Source organism: Nycticebus coucang, chromosome X, assembly GCF_027406575.1.
Source record: "Nycticebus coucang isolate mNycCou1 chromosome X, mNycCou1.pri, whole genome shotgun sequence".
Taxonomy (NCBI): domain Eukaryota; kingdom Metazoa; phylum Chordata; class Mammalia; order Primates; family Lorisidae; genus Nycticebus; species Nycticebus coucang.
In genome coordinates, this window is record NC_069804.1 from 11692561 (window position 1) to 11715819 (window position 23259).

Consider the following 23259-nt stretch of genomic DNA (forward strand, 5'->3'; position numbering starts at 1 on the left):
TGCACCTGGTCCCAGGAAGGCAGAGGTAGAGCCTACCATTTGAGGTTCTGAAAAATTAGAGTAATAGGGATGGTGATAGAGGCAATGGAAGCCAAAAAGGAAGCTTCCTGTAATTTTAGCCACTGTAAGTAAATTGAGAAATACTCAAAATATTTAAAAGTGGCAGGGTGCAGTGGCTCATGCTGGTAATCCCAGAACTCTGACCAGCCTGAGAAAGAGTGAGACCCTGTCTCTACTAAAAATAGCTGGGCATTGTGGCAGGTACCTGTAGTGCCAGCTAATCAGGAGGCTGAGGCAAGAGGATCACTTGAGCCCAAGAGTTTGAGGTTGCTGTGAGCTATGACACCATGGCACTCTACCCAGGGTGAAAAAGTGAGACTCAGTCTCAAAAACAAAAACAAAAAACAATTAAAGTTTGACATCAGGGGGCAGAGCCCATCAGTTTGACATAGGAGCTACCAACATAACATTTTCCATCGTGGTTTTCTGTCCATTAGATGGATAATACTATTCTGTACCATAATTATTAGAAAGATTTAGCATATGGAGAAAAAAGGAACAGTTCCAGGGATCACGCATCCAACAGAATGAGATGATGAAAAGATTCACCATCCACATATTTCTTAGTAGAGATGATTGACATTAAGGGTAGAATTTGGTACTTTTTAAGGTACACATTCTATTCAACTTTTCATATATATGGTGTTTCATCCTGGGAATGGGGTAGGGATCAGGGGTAGGGTTAAGTATGGAAATCATCATATAAAGCAGGAATGATTCCTAATCAAAACCACTCTCTAAAACCCCTGAAATCAGCTGTTTTGCAGAATGATACACTCCTAAGAGGAATCTAGAATATTTTGTTGTGTGTTTTTGGTTATCACACTGAAGGAAGGGGCGTGCCTTACATACTAACGAGCCACAGCTGAGAATTGTAGACAGCCCTCATTATTCATCAAACTCAGGACAAAGAAGGATCCTCCCCAAACCTGCCGGGCTTCTGAATGTCCTGCTAGACGTACATGGTGTTCACCTGCTCAAGATTACCCGAGCATAAATCTTCACAGCATTTTACAAATATACACGAAACTATGTTTAGCATGGCTTTAATAAATATTGAATTCTGGAAATCAACCACTGTATGAATCAGAAGATAGTGTTTAGCTTTGTATAGATCTTTAGCACAAGGTGTTCACTGGTGACTGGCATTTTATCTTCTGGTTCAGTTTTGTACAAATCAAAATACATATTATCTTATTATATAAATAATCTTTTTATTTCTTCCTTACATATTGCAGTGATAACATTATATTTGTTCTTAAAAAATTATTTGTATAGATAAGAATTTTATTTCAGTGGGATTGCAAACTAATAGAACCTTTTTGGAAGGAAGTATGGAGAATCCTCAAAGAACTCACATTGGACCTCCCATTTGATTCTGCAATCCCATTACTAGGCATCTATTCAGAAGAAAAAGAATCATTTTATCATAAGGACATTTGCACTAGATGGTTTATTGTAGCTCAATTTATAATTGCCAAAATGTGGAAACAACCTAAATGCCCACCAACCCAGGAATGGATTAATAAGCTGTGGTATATGTATACCATGGAATACTATTCAGCCTCTAAAGAAAGATGAAGACTTTACATCTTTCATATTAACCTGGATGGAGTTGGAACACATTCTTCTTAGTAAAGTACAAAATTTTTTAGTACAAAAATCCAATGTACTCAATATGAATATGGAGCTAGTAGATGATCTAATACACACCCACATAAGAGAAAAACTCAAATCAATTCAAGGTGGGGGTGGGGAACAAGGGAGCAGGAAGGGAGAGGCGGGGGCAGGAAGGGTGTGCTCCCACTCAATGGGTACAATGTTAGGGGGTATGGCTACACCTCTTGGGATCGGGACATAATTATAAGAGGGACTCTTCTTAACAAATGCAAACATTGTAACCTAATTCTTTGTACCCTCAAATGGACCTGACACAATTAAAAAGAAAATCATATACAAAATAAAAGTCCAGGAGAAAAAAAAAAAAAGAATTTCAATTCAAGATAGACAAAGAGCTGTTACAAAATATTTATATAAAAAGGGAGCACTGGGTCTGGTAAAGTTGAGAATCATTGCCTTGGAAGGGGCCAAAATAAAATTTCCCCTTTGCTCTCTGAAGGTGCACTGAAAAATCAACTCATAAAAGGCAGATTAGGGCAGTGCCTGTGGCTCAGTGGGTAGGGTGCCAGCCCCATATAACAAGGGTGGTGCGTTCAATCCCGGCTCTGGCCAAACTGCAACAACAAAAAAATAGCCGGGTGTTGTGGTGGGCAGCTATAGTCCCAGCTACTCGGGAGGCTGAGGCAGGAGAATCGCCTAAGCCCGGGAGTTGGAGGTTGCTGTGAGCTGTGTGAGGCCACACTCTACCGAGGGCGGTAAAGTGAGACTCTGTCTCTACAAAAAAAATACAAAGAAAAAGGCAGATTAACTGGAGGAAAGGCATACAAATGTAGTAAGATGCACATGGGAGAAAATCTCAGGGTGAATTACCCTAATCCCCCGCAGTGGGGTTCAGAAGCTTATACACCATCCAGAGGTTACAGAAAGAACTGGACTTGGATCGCCACAAAACAGGTTACGGGAGGAGAAGAAAAAGAGGCCTGGCTGATAAAAGTGGTCTCATTATGTATATCATACATAATGCCCCAATGTATTTTCATTGTTAAAAAGGGGTTGCGACCCACAGGTCAAGAACGCTGATGTAGATGAACCCTCACAGGTAGCAGCCTCAGCACTCAGACCTCAGAGGGAGTAGATGGTGAATGTTTCCTTCAGACCTTTAAATCTCAGTTAATCTTTCCTAAATCTGGGTGCACCCAAAGCCTGGCTACATTAATGCAGATTTCCCCTACATATGCAAATCTCCCAAACAAAAGCCAGCTGCAAGCTACTCCATTTGGAGGCCCTCTGAACAGCCATCTGAAAATATGTCAAAGTGAAATAAGGGTGAAATACTTTGCTTTCCTTCAAAGTCAGGAATGGAATTTGTTATTTTTTTCACTTTGCATTCAGATCATACTCTCCTTTCCCACGGAGACTGGAGGTCCTGGTTTTGCTTAATTTAGGGAAAGGTTTCTCAACCTCAAGACTATTGACATTTGGCCCAGATAATTCTTTGTTGGGGTGGGGAGTGGGGTACTGTTCTGTACACTGTAGCGGGCTCAGCAACTTCCCAGGTCTTTACTCACTTAATACCAGCAAAACCTCCCCCTGAGTTGTGACGATGTAAAAAGAAAAACTTTGGGCAAATTAAATATAACAGAGTCTAACTGAGCAAAGTATGATCCTCAAATCAGGCAATCCCCAAACCAGAATACATTCAGAGCAACTCTGGAGTTGCCACATGGTCAGGTCACATTTTTGGACAGAAAAAGGAAAGTGACCCAGAAGGGACACTAAGAAAGAAGCTTCAAGGGGGATGAGAGGAAAACCTGGCCTGCTGAAGCAGGAAGTCTGGAGGGCCCATAAAAATGTGGGTATGGACTTGGCGCCTGTGGCTCAAGCGGCTAAGGCACCAGCCACATACACCTGAGCTGGTGGGTTCGAATCCAGCCCAGGCTGCCAAACAACAATGACAGCTGCAACAAAAAAATAGCTAGGCGTTGTGGTGAGCACCTGTAGTCCCAGCTACTTGGGAGGGGGAGGCGGAGGCAGAAGAATCGCTTGAGTCCAGGAGTTGGAGGTTGCTGTGAGCTGTGATGCCACAGCACTCTACCCAGGGTGACAGCTTGAGGCTTGATCTCAAAAAAGAAAAAGTGGGTATGAAGTAACTTAGGTAACTAGTGAACAATAGAAAGAGACAATTAGTGACCAAATAGAAAAGGGCAATACTGCCTGGAGATGCAGAGAGGCCAATGAAAACCTTGCAATTAATTTCAAATGGAAAGTGGATTTATCCCCCTGTAGGCCTTTGCTCCTTCAAGAGAGGGACCCACTTCCTACTCTCTGGAAGTGCTCTAAACATTCTTTCTTTCTTCTTCTTCTTCTTCTTCTTCTTTTTAAAAATATTTTTAATGACTTAAACAAAAAACACCTAAAACGCAGCTTCTGGAAGAACCACTTATCCTTGCCCGTCTTGTACCTCTCTTCAAACTTGACCTTGGCCTCCCATTAGGCCTTGCTTTTAAGAGCAGGGTTCTCTGAAGACATCCTTTGCCCAAGAGGATATCCACAGAATACCCTGTGGCCATGAGGTGTTTGTAGTTATAAACTCTTACCAAAGACTTGCGATTTGATGGCTGGCAATCTTCTTCTTGCCCATGGCAGCTGTTGCTTTGCAGGGAGAGCGGTCAATTCCAGCCACCACAGCGTGGCTGTAGGGGCGGTCTGAGGTACCATCAACGATGTTCTTCACTGATGACAACTTTGTCTAGAGTAGCGCCCGGAGTAGCAGGACCAACACAGTTTCCCTAGATTTCATGAACTTGCCCATTTTGACAGCAACCACCAAAGCCTACAGCAGCTAAACTTTCTCTTTCTTTTTCCTTAAGTAATTTTTTTCTTTGTTACCCTAAAATGTGTGCAGGTTACTTTTGCCTTTTATTCATACCGCCTGGGCTGCTCCACTTTTATTTTCTGTTTTCATTCATTTTTGCTTTCAATTACTGCCTTGCCTCAGTTAAACTTTCTAGTTCAGCCCAATAATTGAACCAGGTCAACTGTGTTGAGGGAACCAAGACTCATTACTCCCAACAGTGACATCAAGAAAACAGAAGGGAGGTGCAGAAACAGCTGGGTTGGTTACAGCTCAGCTTTTGCCTTGTTTGAACACAATTTGAACAGTTGACCACCTGGGATTGGCAAAAAGTCCATGATTAGTATAAGAGTAAGTCACAGTCTGTAACAGTTCACTATATGTGGAGAAACTTTTAGGCTGAAGGTGGCAGCTTTAGGCTAACCTTCACACCAGAAGTGTCTCTGGACATTGCAAAATGTCACAGGGTGGTGGTGGGGTGCAAAGTCAGCCCCAGTTGAGAGCCTCTGGTTTAAAGCAACCCTACTTTGGAATTCTTTTCAGAATAAGGGGAATTTTGGTCATGTTTCACAAAGTATGATTTGTAAATCAGATCAAAAATGTAGGATCCCCAGGGTACTGGCAACAAGTATTAATCAGAATCTTGGGCATGTAGCATTGTGGGTAAGTACATAGATGCAGAAGCAGAAAGAGCCTGGCTTACTCTCAGCTCTATCTATGAGTAACAGTGTGACTCTAGCTATTTAACCTCATTAAACTTCAGATTCCTTATCGACAAACTGAGAGTGAAAACCCTGCTACATCTCAGGGTTCTTTGAGGACTGAAGGAGATACTGTATGTCAAAAGCTTCCAGTAGTGTGGGTCTTAATCGTCTTTACAATGCCTTGTTACCCTAACCCAAGCTGGGCACACACAGCATGTACAAGGTCAATGACCCTGAGAACAGGGACCGAAGAGCCAGCCCTGGCTTCAAATGGGCACATGCTTTGAAGTGTTGCAGGTGATGGTCTACAAGTCACCCCAGCTGCCAGCCCTGCCTGTTGGAACAGCTGTTCTTCAGTCCTTGAGTCAGGGAACTGAGTCTCCTTCCTCCATTCTGCTACATTCCTTTTAAGGGATCACCATAGCCCCAGGGAGCAAATATTAAAAACAAAAGTCACAGACCTTTTGGAGTAATCACCTTAGCTACCAGATACCAGATGTACTCTGTGACATCCAGCATCTAGGAAACGAACTAGGCCCATCCACCCCATTCTATCCCATTTTCATGTGCAGTAGTAGTTACAGCTATCAGGCTCAGAGAGGTCAAGTCACTTGGCCAATGTCACATAGCTAGTAAGGAAGGGAGCAAGGATCTGAACCTCGTGTGCTTCAAAAAAATATGAGTGAGAGACATGTCAAAGTAGCTATGACATAGCAAGGCTTTAGGCCAGCACTGTCTAAGACCATAGCCACTGACCTCATGTACCTATTTAAATTTCAATGTATATCAGTTAAAAGTAAATAAAGTTAAAAATCAGTTCTTGGAGGCCAGGCATAGAGGCTCACGCCTGTAATCCTAGCACTCTGAGAGGCCTAGGCGGGTGAATTACTTGAGCTCAGGAGTTCCACATCAGCCTGAGCAAAGCGAGCCCATCTCTACTAAAGATAGAAAAATTAGCTGGGCATCATGGCATGCACCTGTAGTCCCAGCTACTTTGGGAGGCTGAGGCGAGAGGATTGCTCAAGCCCAAGAATTTGAGGTTGCTGTGAGCTATGATGGTGCCATGGCACTCTACCCAGGGTGACAGAGTGAGACTCTGTCTCAAAAAAAAAAAAAAGTTCTTGGGACACACTAGCTGTATTTCGAGCACACATCCACACATGACTAGTCACTACTCTATTGGATAGCACAGATATAGAACATTTCTGTCATCAGAGAAAGTTCATGGTATTACGAATTTTATTTATTTATTTATTTATTTATATTTTTGTTAAATCAGAACTGTGCATGCATTTATGGGGTACAATGTAAGGAAGATATTCTTTTTTTTTTTTTTTTTGAGACAAAGTCTCAAACTATTGTCCTGGGTAGAGTGCTGTGGCATCATAGCTCACAGCAACCTCCAACTCTTGGGCCAAAGAAATCCTCTTGCCTGAGTTTTTTTTCTATTTTTAGTAGAGACAAGGTCTTGCTTTTGCTCAGGCTGGTCTCGAACTCATGAGCTCAAGCAATCCACCTGCCTCCAGCCTCCCATAATGCTAAGATTACAAGTGTGAGCCACCGTGCCTGGCCAAGGAAGAAATTCTTTTTTTTTTTTTTTGAGACAGAGTCGCCCTCAGTAGAGTGCTGTGATGTCACAGCTCACAGCAACCTTCGGCTTTTGGGCTTAGGCAATTGTCCTGCCTCAGCCTCCCAAGTAGCTGGGACCACAGGCGCCCGCCACAATGCCAGGCTATTTTTCGTTGCAGTTTGGCCAAGGCTGGGTTTGAACCTGCCACCCTCAGTATATGGAGTCGGTGCCCTACTCACTGAGCCACAGGTGCCGCCCCTATTATTTTTATATATATATTATAATTATAATGTAATTATAATATATGTATATTTTTTGAGACAGAGTTTCAGTATGTCACCCTTGGTAGAGTGATGTGGCATCACAGCTCACAGCAACCTCCAACTCTTGGGCTTAAGCGATTCTCTCTCTTTTTTTTTTTTTTGCAGTTTTTGGCAAGGGCTAGGCTTGAATCCGCCACCTCCGGCATATGGTGCTGGCACCCTACTCCTTTGAGCCACAGGTGCCACCCCTTAAGCGATTCTTTTGCTTCAGCCTCCCAAGTAGCTGGGACTACAGGTGCCCGCCACGATGCCTGGCTATTTTTTTTGTTGTAGTTGTCATTGTTTAGCAGGCCCGGGCGGGTTTTGAACCTGCCAGCCCTGGCATATGTGGCTGGCACCCTAACCACTGAGCTACAGGCGCCGAGCCAGTATTATGTATTTTAAATAACCACCAAAGCCTACCTTTGTGTTTCTGTCATTTTTACCCAGGAAAACAGTAAATTAAAATGAAAAAAATGCATAGGAATTTAGGGGAGAAAGCCACCAACGTTTGTTCACTTCAAATGGTTATTTATTTTTTGTCACTTTGGGGAAATGTACCAAAAAGGAAGTTAAAGAGTAAAATAGTCCCTATGCCTGTATTGACTCCTCATTAAATTAATAACACAGAGTTCCGGGGCTCTGTGTTGGCAGCTCAGACTGTCCAATCTGTTTTAATAGAAAAATCATTTTTTAAATTCCCTATTGAGAATTTTTAAGTTTTCCTCAAATATAAACTTCTCTATATTTTTAAAATGAATATGAAATATACCATATTAATCAGAAGGGTATTATTCACAAACAGCCATATATCATTTCCCTCTGGTTATTTCTAGGAAAAACAAATTAAAACAAGGCATATTAGATCTTTCATAGCTGAAGACTGTGTGCTGGCAAACCCAATGCTAATCAAGAATAATTGTAGATGTTCACCAGAGAGAACATTTAACCCAAAATAAAACAAGTTGGATCCCTTCCCTTCACGGAAGTGAAGCCATGCTATCATAAAATGTTGGAGCTAAAAACATCTGAGAAAACACTGTCTACATTTGTGGATAAAGAGACGGAGATTCAGAGTGAAGGGACCCAGCCAGTTAACAGCACAACCAAGAATAAGAGAGCAAGAAGGATCGATTTGGCTTCAGATCTCTGGAGCTTTCCTTTTTGAAATCTGGCCAGAACAGTGAATCCCCTGTGGCTGTTGTAAGTGCAGAGAACAGAATAGCATGTTTGAGGTGTCTGTTCAAGTTCAATGGTGTCACGTAACTTCCGCAGATGGTGATTACCAAATTCTGGATGCAACATAAAGCTCCATTCCCCAGCTCCCAGTGTCTTTGAAAACATAAAGATTGGCCCCGTTTGCCCTTCAAGACCCTCTACTGCTTCATTGGAAGGAGAAAGAAGTTCAAAGGAAAGTAACCAAGTGCAGGCCCATTGTTCGGGTATGGGCTGGCTGGGTTTCAAGGCCTTGAGGCAATTGGAGACTGAAGACCATGTTGTTGTCACTGTCAACCCTTTGAGGGCTTCAAACAGCCTTTCATGGAGGAATCCTTCTGTTCAGGAGTTAGAAGCATACTTCTCTCCCCACCCTCAGTACGTTATATTTGTTCTCTTCTTAACGCCTTGCTTTTTTCTCTCTTCCATGCTACAGAAGCTACTGGATATGTATGAGGAAAAGCTCTACGATTTATAACATCCCCCTACATTTATGTGTATCCCTAAGGCATGATATTTCAATTCCTCAGTTTTAATATCAGGCTTTAATATGAGTACCTACGGCACAGGACTGTTGCAGGATTAAATGTAATCCTTTATCAAGTGAGCTAGAGATTCTGGGTTCATTCACTTCCTAAGGGACTTTCCACCACTTGAAAACAGCGCTCTTCCCCTCAAATGGCAAATTACTTTAAGCCTTCAGACTCAGGAGGGCAGAAGTAAAGAGTCAACTGCTACAGCCACAAACACCAAAAGAATCCAGGGAAGTCTCTTTAGTGCCCTTTTCTTGTAGGAAGCCTTATATTGGTTGCTGTTGGATTGTGTGTCATAAAATGGGTCACTTCCAGACCTTGAAGCATGATGGCTGAACCCAAATAATGACACTTCGAAGGCCTTTGGGGGTATTAGTTATCTATTGTTAGATAATAAATTATCCAATAATATGTGGTCTAAAATAATAAACATTTATTATCTCAGTTTCTGGGGGTCAGGAATTCAGGAGCAGCTTAGCTGGGTGGTCCAGGGTCAAGGTCTCTAACAAGGTTGCAGTCAAGATGCTGGCTGGAGCTGTAGTCATCTGAAAGCTTAACTGAGATTGGTGGATCCACTTTCAAGATGGCCCATTCATATAGTTGTTGATAAGATGTCTCAGTTCCTCACCAAGGAGACCTCTCCATAGGGCTACTTAAGTGTCTTCATGACGTGGTAGATATACCATAAGAGAGACAGCAAGGAGGAAACCGCCATGCTGACATCATCTAGTCTCAGAAGTCACATACCATCACCACTGCCATATTCTATTAGTTAGAAGTGAGTTGTTTTTTTTTTGTTTTTTTTTTGTGTGTTTTTTTTTTTTTTGGCCAGGGCTGGGCCTGAACCCGCCACCTCCGGCATATGGGACCGGCGCCCTACTCCTTGAGCCACAGGCGCCACCCTAGAAGTGAGTTGTTAAGTTTAGCATACACTCAAGTGGAAGGGAATGAGTTTCCACCCTTGAAGGGGAGGAGTTTCAAAGAATTTGTGGACTTATTTTAAAGCTACCACAAGACCACTGCCCAGGTGGGCCATCAATTATCCTTCTTGAGAAATGCCATATCAGCTTGGTACCTGCCAAACTCCAAAGATCATGAATGCATAAGCCTACTCATGTATAGAAAGCTCTGAAAAACTAAGAAATTTTGAATAATTCAATAAGCTTTCCTTTTCCATTCCCTCTTTGGTGGGGTTTTTATTGGCATGTAAAGTTCCATAAACTCCAAGGAATAATGAGGCTCCTTTTATGGGCCATTGCTAATCTAAAACTTATGATGATTTAGACAAGTGTTGGATTATAAAATAACTTTGTCTGTTAAGAACAAATAAAAAGTATAAATAAGATCTGAGGAGTAGCAATGAGGTCATTGCTTCCAGGCACTTTATGAGCAAACTTTCCATTTCATTGAACTGCAGAGGCCGGATTTAAGCTGACACTTAGAAATGTTCATTAAAAAAATTATTCTTCTTGCACCCTGGACCGGAGGGAAGCCTTAAATGTATGCTATAAACACTACCACATTTTTAGAAAACATGAATTAGCTGTCCTTTAAAGCTATTTCATTTTATTTTTCTCTAAAATTCCAATGTGAAAAATTTTAAGCATGCAGAAAAATGGAAAGACTAGCGCAATAAACACCTGTATATCCTCCATCTAGATTTGATCATTTTAACATTTTGCTAAATTTGCTTATTCTGTCTCTCTCTATAAACACACATAGAGATACGTACACATAGATAGGTGTACATGTGTATAAAACACGCAAAAACATGTTACCCCAAAATACATCTCCCAAGGGAAGAGGAAAATTTCCTATATAATCTTAATATCATTATCATATCCAAGAAAATTAGGAATAGTTCCATTATGTGGTCTTCACATGCCAATTTTCCCCCAACTAACATGTTAAAAAGACACAGAAGCCACCATGCAGGTGCTCCTACTGACAAAATCAGGAAAAAACTGAACATTGAAAAGAATAATGAAAATAAAGAATTATAATCCATTGAATAAAAGAAGAAACTACGAGTCCATATTTAAAACAATAAATAAATAGGGGGTGAATTTTGTCCTTATAACAGAAAGCCAACCACCAAGTGGGAAGAAGAATGGAATGAGAAAAATCGCCATCATAATAATAATTCATCTAGGCAAGAAAAATCAATGGATAGTAAAATTAGCAGGGGAAATGTTTGAGGAATGTGTTGTGTTAGTTTCCTACTGCTATTGTAACAAATCACCCCAAATTTTGTGGCTGGAAACAATGCACATTTATTAGTTCACATTTCTGTAGGTTAGAAATCCAACAGAAGTCTCACTAGGCTAACATCAACAGTTTGCAGGGCTGCTTTCTGAAGATTCTGGAGCAGCCCTTTCCCTGTTGTTTGCAGCTTCTCCGGGTATATTAGTAGTGCTTTTTTACTTTATTCGTAATGCTTTGACATCCTGGGGCCGTGTGGACCCTGCAGCTCTTGCAGGGCTAGCCAATTCCTAGAGATAGTAGAGACTTAGCCTGCCTTTCAGATGCAAAGCAACTAATCCAGAACCGTACCCCAACCACCTCCTCTATTGAGCTCTTACCTTGTAGGCCACTATTTGCCCACCTAAGTCTCCCCAAGGCCAGGTACCAGACAACTAGAGACGTTCCCTATACTCCAGAGCCCACTGAAATGATTCAAACTAGCCAATCGAAGCCTGCTTCTGCTGCTCCTCGCTCCTTCCCATGGAGAAACCATAATAGAGCAGCGGTTCTCAACCTGTGGGTCGCGACCCCTTTTTAACAATGAAAACAACGTTGTGGCGTTAGGAAGGTTAAGAACCACTGATAATAGAGGCTCGTGCCTGTGTTTTCTCCTCGCTCCTTTCTCCCGACCAGCCCTGGTGCTTCCCCATGTGACCCCATGTGGCACGATGCGTCCCTCATCTTGAGGAGGGGGGATCTGTGAGTAAAGAACTATCTTTTCGATGGCAATCACATCCTGATCTGTTAGCCTCACCATATCTGAATCACAATAAAATCTACATCTTCAAACAAAGGCCCACCCATGTTTCTCGATTCATGGTCCCCTTTTCTCATCTTCAAAGCCAGCAATACAAGGCAAGTCCTTCTCACCTTGCATGACTCTGACCTTGCTTCTTCCATACATCCTTCTCTGTCTCTGATTCTTCTGCCTGCCTCTTAAACTGTTAAGAACACTTGTGGGGGTGGCGCCTCTGGCTCAGCAGGTAGGGCGCCGGTCCCATATGCTGGAGGTGGCGGGTTCAAACCCAGCCCCAGCCAAATTAAAAAAAAAAAACACTTGTGGGTGGCACCTGTGGCTCAAGGAGTAGGGCGCCGGCCCCATATACCGGAGGTGGTGGGTTCAAACCCGCCCCCCCCAAAAAAAAAACTGCAACAAGAACACTTGTGATTACGTTGGACCCACCAGGATAATTCTGGATAATATTCCTCTCTTAAAGTCAGCTGATTAGCGACCTTAATTCCATCTGTAACTGTGTGCCCCCTTGCCTTGTAACCTAACAGATTCACAAGTTCCAGGATTAGGACATGACCATTCTGGGGAGGCCATTTTGCCTAGCACAAGATACCTATTAATTGCAAAGGGGAGAATAGTAAGTAGATTTATAGTAACCTGTCATATAGAACCTTAATCAAGTGATCAAATTTAACAGCACCACTAATGGGGCAAACTGATATCATGTGACCCCCAATATGATGCACTCACAAACACATCGCTATTGCTATTTCTGCCAAAAAGGCATCACCTGAAGCCAGGCACAGTGGCTCATGTGTGTAATCCTAGCCCTCTGGGAGGCCAAGGCAGGTGGATTGCCTGAGCTCAGGAGTTCAAGCAAGAATGAGACCCCATATCTAAAAATAGCCAGGTGTTGTGGCAGGCACCTGTAGTCCCAGCTACTTGGGAGACTGAGGCAAGAGAATCACTTGAGCCCAAGAGTTTGAGGTTGCAGTGAGCTGTGTCACCATGACACTCTAGTAAGGGCAACAACATGAGAGTCTGTCTCAAAAAAAAAAAAGGCATCGCCTGAGTCCAATCATGGGAAGACAGACAAACTCAAAAGAACATTTTACAAAACAACTGGTCTGTATTCACAAATGTCATTGCTGTAAAAAAGACAAACACTGAGGAATTACTTGGGATTAAATGAGACTAAAAACTGTACCAGGTCTGGAATTTTTTTTGCTGTAAAGTACGTATTGTGGCAGTTAGCAAAATTTGAGTAAGGTCTATAGATTAGATAATAGTAATACAGTATCCATGGAAATGGCCTTATTTTAATATTATATTGTGGTTATATAAAAGAATGTCTTTGTTTCTTAGAAATTTTCACTGAAGCATTTAAAGGAAGGAAGCATCATGCCTGCAATGGATTTTGAAATGGTTTAGGAAGAAATTCAATATACAAATGTACATATTCCGTATTTTTATATATGTGTATGAGAGTAAATGTGGCAAAATGTTAACACGTGAGGATTGTGAGGGGAGTTTATATGGTAATTCTTTGCATTATTCTTGCAACTTTTCTGTAAGTATGAAATTATGTCAAAATAAAAGGTTTAAGAAATTTTCTAATTTTAGATTTATTTATTTATTTATTTTTTGAGACAGAGTCTCATTATATCACCCTCGTTAGAGTGCCTTGGCATCACAGCTCCCAGCAACCTCCAACTCTGGGGCTTAAGAGATTCTCTTGTCTCAGCCTCCCGAGTAGCTGGGGCTACAGGCAACGGCCACAACGCCCGGCTCTTTTTTTTTTTGCAGTTTTTGGCTGGGGCTGGGTTTGAACCTGCCACCTCTGGCATTTTGGGCTGGCGCCCTACTCCATTGAGCCACAGGCGCCGCCCTCGGCTCTTTTGTTGTTGTTATTGCAGTTGTCAGTGCTGTTTTAGCTGGCTGCGGTGGGTTCGAACCCGCCACCCTCAGTATAAGGGACTGGCGCCCTACTCACTGAGCCACAGGCACCGCCCTAACCTAGCTGTTGTTAATATAATTTTTCATATACATGTAAACACATATATAATTCTCCTAAGGCAAAAACAATCGTCAACCAGAAAAAGAGAGTCCCGGGGACTCATTTTGCCCCACAAGCTAGAGGTCATTAAATACAGCAAAGCTTGCTGAAGCTATGTATATGCTCACGGTGCCTAGAATTAAGAAAATGCTCACCTGAACCTAATCATGAGAAAACTCAGATGCACCTGAATCAAAGGAGGGGAACTCTATAAAATGACTTATGTGTAATCTTCCAATGTGGCTAAGTTAGGAAGGTCAAAGTAGGACTGAGGAGCTGTTTCAGCTGAGGGACATGGAAGAGACATGACAGCCAAGTTCAGCACTTGGCTCTGACCTAATCCTTTCGCGATACATGGCATCATCGGGACAGCTGTTGGCATTTAGCTGGGGTGTGAGGACTAGAGAATTGCACGGCAGTAACACACCAGTGCTAATTTCCTGGCTTTGATGGCTATATTGTAGTTGTGCAGGGAAATGTTTTCGTTTCTAAGAAATTCACACTGAAAGATTCAGGAGGGTTGAGGCACCAGATTAGCAGCTTTCTATCAAATAGTTCAGGAAAAAAAGTATTCCTAACTCTTCTTGTAATGCTTCTGTAAATTTGTTTGATTCAAAATAAGTTATTTATATTTAAAAAAAAAAAATACTGCCAGGCTGAGTGTCCGTAGCTCAGTGGTTAGGGCGCTGGCCACATACACGGGCTGGTGGGTTGGAAACCAGCCGGGCCTGCTAAACAACAACAACCATAACCAAAAAATAGTCAGGCGTTGTGGTGGGTGCCTATAGTCTCAGCTACTTGGGAGGCCGAGGCAAGAGAATTGCTTGAGCCCAAGAGTTTGAGGTTGCTGTGAGCTGTGATGTCATGGTACTCTACTGAGGGCAACATAGTGAGACTCTGTCTCAAAAAAAAAAGATACTGCTGGTTGCCCACATTGAAGTGTTAGCGAACTGGGTGGCTCCGGAGGAGCTAGTAGAAAATGGAGGAAAGAAGTGTTTGGGGATCTTTCTGTCACAAATCTACCCTTGCCGCTGGCCCTGCTTGTTCTCTGGGGAATTCCTAAGGTACCTCACGTCTACATGAATTTGTACTCACATCTCTACCTCAAAAGAAAAGGATTCAAGGATTCAAGATGTTGTAGGAACGAGGCAGTGATTTTTTTTTTTTTTTTGAGACAGAGTCTCACTTTGTCACCCTCGGTAGAGTGCTGGGGTGTCATAGCTCACAGCAACCTTAAACTCTTGGGCTCAAGTGATCCTCTTACCTCAGCCTCCCAAGTAGCTGGAATTACAGGCACCTGCCACAAAGCCCAGCTATTCTTATAGACCGGGATTTCACTCTTGCTCAGGCTGGTCTGGAACTCCTGAGCTCAGGCAATCTACCCACCTTGGCCTCCCAGAGTGCTAGGATTACAGGCGGGAGCCACCAGCCTGGCCTGAAGCAGTGATTTCTTAAGTTATCCTATAGTTTTGCAATAACCCTCCACCAGAAGCAGTGATTTCTTAAGTTATCCTATAGTTTTGCAATAACCCTCCACCAGTCAAGGACAAATGTCCATGTCTCTTCCTACAAAACTTAATTAGTTTGCTCAGTTGAGTCATGCCTACTTAAACTAATTCTAGTTGGCACACTGCTTTAAAATGTAGCCTTTATTATTATTCAGGTATGGTGAGGCCAACTGATCAAGAGATGTATGCCATTGTAAAGAGAGTTTATTTTTTTGTAATTTTTTTTTTTTTTGAGACAGGGTCTCACTATGTCACCCTTGGTAGAGTGCTGTGGTGTCACAGCTCACAGCAACCTCAAACTCTTGGGCTTAAGCGATTCTCTTGCCTCAGCCTCCCAAGTAGCTGGGACTACAGGCGCCCACCACAACTACCAGCTATGTAAACAGAGTTTCTTACACTTCCAGAGAAGAGAGGGCACATCATGCCACACTGAGCCAAAAGAAGTGTAAGAGCCTAGTAAAGGAGCTAGTTGGGAGTGTGGGCTTTGGACTGATTGGTTTGCATGTGAAAGATATACTTCCAGGAGGGTAGTCATGAGTCTCTAGCAACTCACTAGCCCTCAGGGGACTGTCCCTCCAAGTCAGCAAGGTCCCAAAATGTCAAAGGATCAGAAACCCAAAGATAATACACCTACCCAGGGTAGGTAGTGACCTTTTTCCTCTTCTCTGTTTTTTTTTTTTTTTTTTGAGATAGAGTCTCACTATGACACCCTCGGTAGAGTGCTGTGGCATCACAGCTCACAGCAACTCCAAAGTCTTGGGCTCAAGCAATTCTCTTGCCTCCACCTCCCAAGTAGCAGGGACTACAGGCGCCAGCCACAATACCCGGCTATTGTTTTTGTCTCGTTGTCATTGTTGTTTAGCAGGCCTGGGCTAAGTTTGAACCCACCAGCCCTGTTGTATGTGGCTGGTGCTGTTCTTCAGATAAGAACATCTTGTTCTTCTAAGATGACTCATTTACATGGCTGGTGGCTTGAGGCCTCAGCTCTTTTCCACATGGACTTCTTCATAGGCCTTAAAAATCTCCCCTTTCTGAATAGAAAGACTTCAATGAAACAGGTAAGCAAGATGGAAGACCTTGCATGAAATACATACTGAGATTTCAGCAACTCATGTCACATCTGCAGGTTTGATAGATTAGAGCAGTGGTTCTCAACCTTCCTAATGCCGCCATCCTTTAATATAGTTCCTCTTGTTGTAATGACCCCCCCAACCATAAAATTGTTTTCATGAAGTAGCAATGAAAATAATTTTATGGATGGGGGTCACCACAACATGAGGAACTGTATTAAAGGGTCGCAGCATTAGGAAGGTTGAGAACCACTGAATTAGAGAAATGACAAGGCCCCAAATCCTTGAAGAAGAGGGAAAGTGTGAGGAAAACAGAAAAGGGACATTGATTTCTGCTTCACCATTTTACCCAGGGCTTGACCTAACACCCGCAGAATGTACTTAAACATTTATAACAATAAATTGCTTATTTTTAAATTAAAATTCCAATCTGTTCTATACTATTGGACAGGCTTTCTTCCCACTCAGTCTGGAATGTCAAGACTTCCCTATATTAGCATCACTCTTCGTGATGAAAGATGTGTTCATTCTATCAACAAGTATTTTGAATACTCACTATGTGCCAGGCGTGTCATGAGTACTGGGGATAAAAATGGTGAAAAAACACATATGGTCTCTGCTTCCATGAAGTTTACTTTACACTCGAGTGAGGAAGACAGAAAATCAAGTAATATAGAAATGGACGTGAGACTGCAACAATGATAAATGCCGCACTTCATGGTAAGCACAAGGAACCAAGAGTGAGGGGAGACATAGTTTTCCAGAAGAAAGTTAGAAGGAGAATGAATATCAGATGGTGGTCTCCAAAATACTATTGTCAGTTACTATGTTGAAGCACCCAGGATGACGACATGTTTTGGGGTGTGGATGAAGATAATCAGCAAAGTACAAAACCCTCCCGTAAAGGATGGGGGCTCCCAGTAGATCAGTAGGAAAGGTAGGATGTGGTACAGGGGTGGGAGGGCATGAGCTGGAAAGAGGCTTCATCTTGTTTTAATAAAGAACATTGGGGAATAATAATGGTAAAGAAAATAATGCAAAGTTTATAATTGTTTTAAATACCTATGCCCCCCCCCCTTGCCCCACTGGAAGGTCAGAACAATGTAAAAGTGACCTGTGAAAGGACTTGGTGTTGTACGTAGCATTCAGCAGCTTTTTATTAATGATTCACCCCCCATCTCTGCCCTTCCTCTCTATGACCTCATGCTTTGTCTATCCTCCCAATAAGCATGTTGCTGAATTACATGTTTTCCATTCCAGACTGACATAATTCTAGTGCCTTCTAATGCACATTTTGTGTCCCATTTTAGTGTACTTCTTGCAGCAATAGATTTGTTTTCAGGGGGAGCAACCTTGGGGAATGGCTAGCACAATAGCCACTCCATCAACCAGACAGAGGATTTCTCAACAGCCCACTCATATTCCATAAATACCAGAACAATTGTTACAATTGATTTGCTCAGAAAATTTCATTTTATTTTCAATCTAATTATTTTGATTGATAAAAGTAAGATAGTTAATGGTTCCTTTTCTCTGAACGTTCAAAACACAAGGTACATAATAACTAGCTTTCTAAACTACTGGAACATTGCATCTGTACAGTGAAAACCATCACTCATGACACAAAATTAGCCTCTCTACCTGGTGAGAGAAGGCATTCAACTTGAATAGCCTATAGCAAAAATCTTGGCTAAACTAAATTTAGTCCCTGTTTCCTTCCCCAGTCAATCTGGTATTTCCATCCAATGCAATATCTATAATTTTAAGAATGTACACAAAAACAGTTGCAATTTTCAAGGAACCAAGTAACTTATCAATGACTAGAAATGTCTGTTTAAATGATCTCTTACCTTGATGCCTTCCAGGAAACTATTATTTTATCTTTTGAAAAATTTTTTAAGTATCTGTGAAGATGGCTATTATATGAAATGGCTATTATATAATAGACATAGAGTTTAGGTTGCAGAAAAAGGAAACTGAATTTTTGTTGTTGTTGTTGTGGAGACGGTCTGTGGTGTCACAGCTCACAGCAACCTCAAACTCTTGGGCTTAAGCAATTCTTTTGCCTCAGCCCCCCAAGTAGCTGGGACTACAGGTGCCTGCTACAATGCCCAGCTATTTTTTGTTGCAGTTGTCATTGTCGTCTAGCAGGCCCACGCTGAGTTCAAACCCGCCACCCTCGGTGTATGTGGCTAGTGCCATAACCACTGTGCTATGGACGCCGAGCAAGGAGACTGAATTTTTTAAAAGGGATATAGGAAAATAGAAGCTTTTCCTTGTACCTGGTCTTGGAAGACTGCAAAATCAATAGGCGGAAACTTCTGTAATCCTTATGAGATTCCATGAGCCACAAATGTGCTATCAGTACAGACTGATAGGAAAGAATGGTTCATTATGTTTACAGATATATAGGAAGAGACGCTTCCACAAAACAGTAGATTGAAACACCCACTGAATATTAGTGTAAATGTGTTAAATCAGTTAAAGGGATAATGACACAAATAAGAAGATGCAAACAGCCTAAAAAAAAGAAAAAAGTATTATGCCTATAATCCTAGCACTCTGGGAGGCTGAGGCGGGAGGATCACTTGAGCTCAGGAGTTCGAGACCAGCCTGAGGAAGAGTGAGACTCCCCCATCTCTACTAAAAAAAAAAAAAAAAAAACTTAGCTGGGCATTGTGGCAGGCACCTGTAGTCGCAGCTACTTGGGAAGCTGAGGCAAGAGGATCACTTGAGCCCAAGAGTTTGAGGTTGCTGTGAGCTGTGATGATGCCATAGCACTTAATCCCAGGGCAACAGAGTGAGACTGTCTCAAAATTGAAAGGAAGGAAGAAAGGAGGGTAGGAGGAAGGGAAGGAGGGAGGGAGGGAGGGAAGAAAAAATATCATGTAATGTTAAACAACACTGTTCTTATGAACCTCCTGCATTCTCTTGGCTCGAGATAAGCTAGTTGGGGGGAGTCAAGAATTTCCTATTGTGAAGGGAAGACAGGACCATTGATTTGTGCCTTGTGACTCAGGTCACCTGCCTAAGAACCTTTTTATCATCTAAGGGTGTGTAAATGAACGCTCTGTGCTACAAAAAAAAAACAAAAACCAAAAAACTAATAAAGGACTAACGAAGGCCATGAAAAGAAACAAATCGTCATCGGGCAGTTTCTCAAACCTGCAAACTTGATATCCCCAACCTCATTCCAAAAGTAAGGTTCCGAGATCACAAGTACTACAGGCATGGATGACTTAATATTTATGTTTAGAAAGAAAAGACCAGCATATGGCTCCCAAAGAATGTTTGAGCAAATGCATGCAGCTGCCTCGGGCGGGGTCTCACAGTGGCTGGCAAGCATTCAGGGGTCCGGTTTTGGTGGCTCCACCTTTACTGGAACGCTGTGAGTCATGTGTTAATCGGCTGGATGAGGCAACCATGTTGGCCTCATGCATTCTGATATTTCACATGATCCAGCCACAGCAACACCTGACCAAAATTCCAACAAGACTAGCAGGCAGATAAGGAGGGGAAGTTATTGAAATGTTTAATCAGAGAAGAGAAAACTTGAACATTTTTAAACCTCTAAGCCAAAAACTGAAAAATAAAACAATTTCCTACCACAGAACTTTTAAAAGACCAATAAGTTTTATGCTCCCCCCCAAAGTACTTAAGAAAATATTTGAGTGGTGATACATCTTGATTATTCCTTCACTTAAATCTGATATCTTTGAATGACCTGCCTGGGTACAAGTCCAGAATGGAAATAACAAAAATCAGATGTCTTAAAGTCCTGGCTGTATGAATCCTAACTATGTGCCTATGTCAGTTATCATTAGGTCAGTTGCATTTCAGATAGCAGCCAGAGGTGGTCAGTCTCTAGGCTGGAGTGGTGGCTTAACAAAGTTACTGGGCAATCAGAGTCCTTTTCTGTGCTTCACCGTTCAATTAGATACATGGCTTCCAGCCTCAATGTCATAATGTGGCTACTCTGGCTGCAGCCATCACATCCATATTCCAGGGGACAGGAAGGTAAAAGGGATAAGGCAAAAAGGGGCATGCCCTATTCCTTTTAAGGGAGGCTTTCTAGAAGTGCCACCAAATAGCTTTCAGATTGGCCAGACTTCAGTCGTAGGGTCAACACTTAGCCGGGAAATATGATCTTTTAGTTAGGTTGCTACTCTGCAAAGCATCAGGACTCAATGACTAAAGATGAAAGGAAGAATGACTATTAGGCAGGCAATGAGCAGTCTCAGCCAGAGTGACATGTAAAGCCATTAACTTCTCTGAGTCCATGGCCTCATTTACAAAATGGGTGGACAATGCCAACTTCAAATGGCTGATGAGGCGGAACATGCTATACAAATATTAGCTGCTATTAGCCGCCTACTCAGAGCTTAGGAGGATAGACATCCAAGTGCATGTTCAGCATTACCTCACTTTCTGGAACAATCAAGACCTCAATCAGGTAGAGATCAGAAACTCAGTTTTCCTTCTGCCTCTTCCCAGTCGTAGTACCTGGACATCTGCCCTTTTCTTTCCTCACAAATAATCTGAGGAAATAGCTCCCTGCCCTCAGTCTGGATTCCTGATTCTCCAGCTCCTCCACCATGGGGCCCTGCCTAGCTCTTCCCACTCTGGTTGCTTGAGGATCTCTTATGCAAATCCATTCAGTGGTTTCTAAAACATCACAGGTCTCTATGAGATCATTACTTTCTCATCTTGTATCTTGTTGCATTTCCTGGGAAACTGGACACAAGAACTCGGTAAACGCAAGCGAGGGAATGTGTTTTACTAAGTAGGGACATTACATTCATTAGTCCCTACCTAGAAATGCATTAATGACAACTAGTGTGCTTTAGTCACTACTGTTCTTTCCACCTGGTGTTCCAATAAATATTAATCTGCATATTTTAAAGAACATTTCCCATTTAAATTCTTTAGTATTCTAGAAGATACATTCTTAGGCATTCCGTGTAGTGCTAAGAATAAATTAACATTTAGAGATGGGAAAATTTTGGTTTAAGGGATTAAGTGAGTTGTTTCTGAATTTAAGTAGCTTATCCAAGACCTTCGAAACTATAAACAGGAGTGCTAAGCTCTATATCTAGTATCTGTTTCCAAATCCCTGGGTTTTTTTTACCAGAACAAAAATGTCCAATTCCCATTCAAGTCGATCTGAACCATACTGCTCTGTGTTATGATGCATTGAGAAAATTTAAGGTTTAAAACTTAGATGTCTAAAATATGCTTCCATCATGATAAACTATACTATGATATTAGCACTCATGATTTCAAGTGCTAAAATAAAGCGTGGTAGTAAGGGAGAAATCCATTCTAGTCATTTATTTACAAGGCTTTATCCTACACCAGTCTGTCTGATATACAGATAGGTCCATCAATCTTGACTATCATGAAAAATCTTGCTTGTGTAAGAATAGGTTCATAGCCCAGATCATGTTTTCGAAAAAAAAAATCATCTTTCTGTAGGTAGCTTTTTAAGAATACAGACATTTGAAATATTAGAAGGTTTTAGGATGACTAGTGAAATTTCAAGCCACCGAGGTTAAAGTGGTTTTATAGAATGATGCCTTGCATGTTGGTGTCTAAGCTTGGCATATTGATGAGGGAAGGAAGGTTCTAATCGAATGCAGAGGACGCTGAAGAGTCGGCATAGAGAATTCACTTCAAGAATGCCTGGAGCAAAATATATTGATTGAAAAGGTCAGCATATTAGCAGGAGCATCCATTAACCCCAAATATTGAGTGTAACCAGGGATACCAAGGGGAAATGAAAGCTCTTAAGCAGTGAAATGGCTTTTATCTTCCTGAGATGAGACCTGAATATCTATGTCTCCATCCCTGGAGCATTGTCACTGGAGCCCTAGGATGCTTTGCTAGGTTGGCTATCACTGCAAGAAGAATGAAAGGCCATTACAGAGCACAGCTAAAATGTGAAAGGCTATTGAAGACTCACTAGCATGTAAAAATAAACGAATCATTTGGTCACAACAATAACGAGCACATCTGATAGCTAAGTGTGTAAGAAACTAATGACCACCAAACAACATTAATATTATACATAATATACTCGTATATAGTGTCTTATATTTTAATCATACATAGCCAGATGTATGACACGATGCAAGAACCACCTATGGGAAGCAATTTATGGTGAATCAATTCTACCCAGGACGATTACATTGAACTGTCAAAAGGTATGGCCCTCAGCCTCCCTTTGGTCTGTATGATCTCATACAGATAAGAGAGGTTAGCAAGACACTACTGGAACCAAGTCATAGTTTTGTTAGCTCAAGGCTAAAGCAGGCTTCTACCCACCCACCTCCTTAGACTCCACAGACCTTGATCTCTGAGATCTAGTGTTTATTGGGATTTACCACTCTCGTAGGCATGTGGACTTGGGGATCATCATTTACTTATGAATTTGAATGGGAAGGTAGGTTTCCAAGAGGTAACATGAGAAGTATCCTAACGTGGTACCCAGCAAGGAGTAGCTGGTGGCCAGTAAACATTAAATATGTATCTTTTCCCTTTCTCAGCTGGGAGAGAAAGGAAGGATGATATGGGAGAGGAAGAGTGCAGCTTCTCATCTGTACAAGGAGCTTGGCCATAACGGGGCCACTGGCCCCATGTAGCCATTGAATACTCAAAATTTGGCAAGTCAGATTTGAGATGTATTGTTAGTGTAAAGTCCACACTGGCTTTTTGAACATTTTCTTTTCTTTTCTTTTTTGAACATTTTCAATCAGAAGAAAGAATATAAAATATATCCTTAATAATTGTC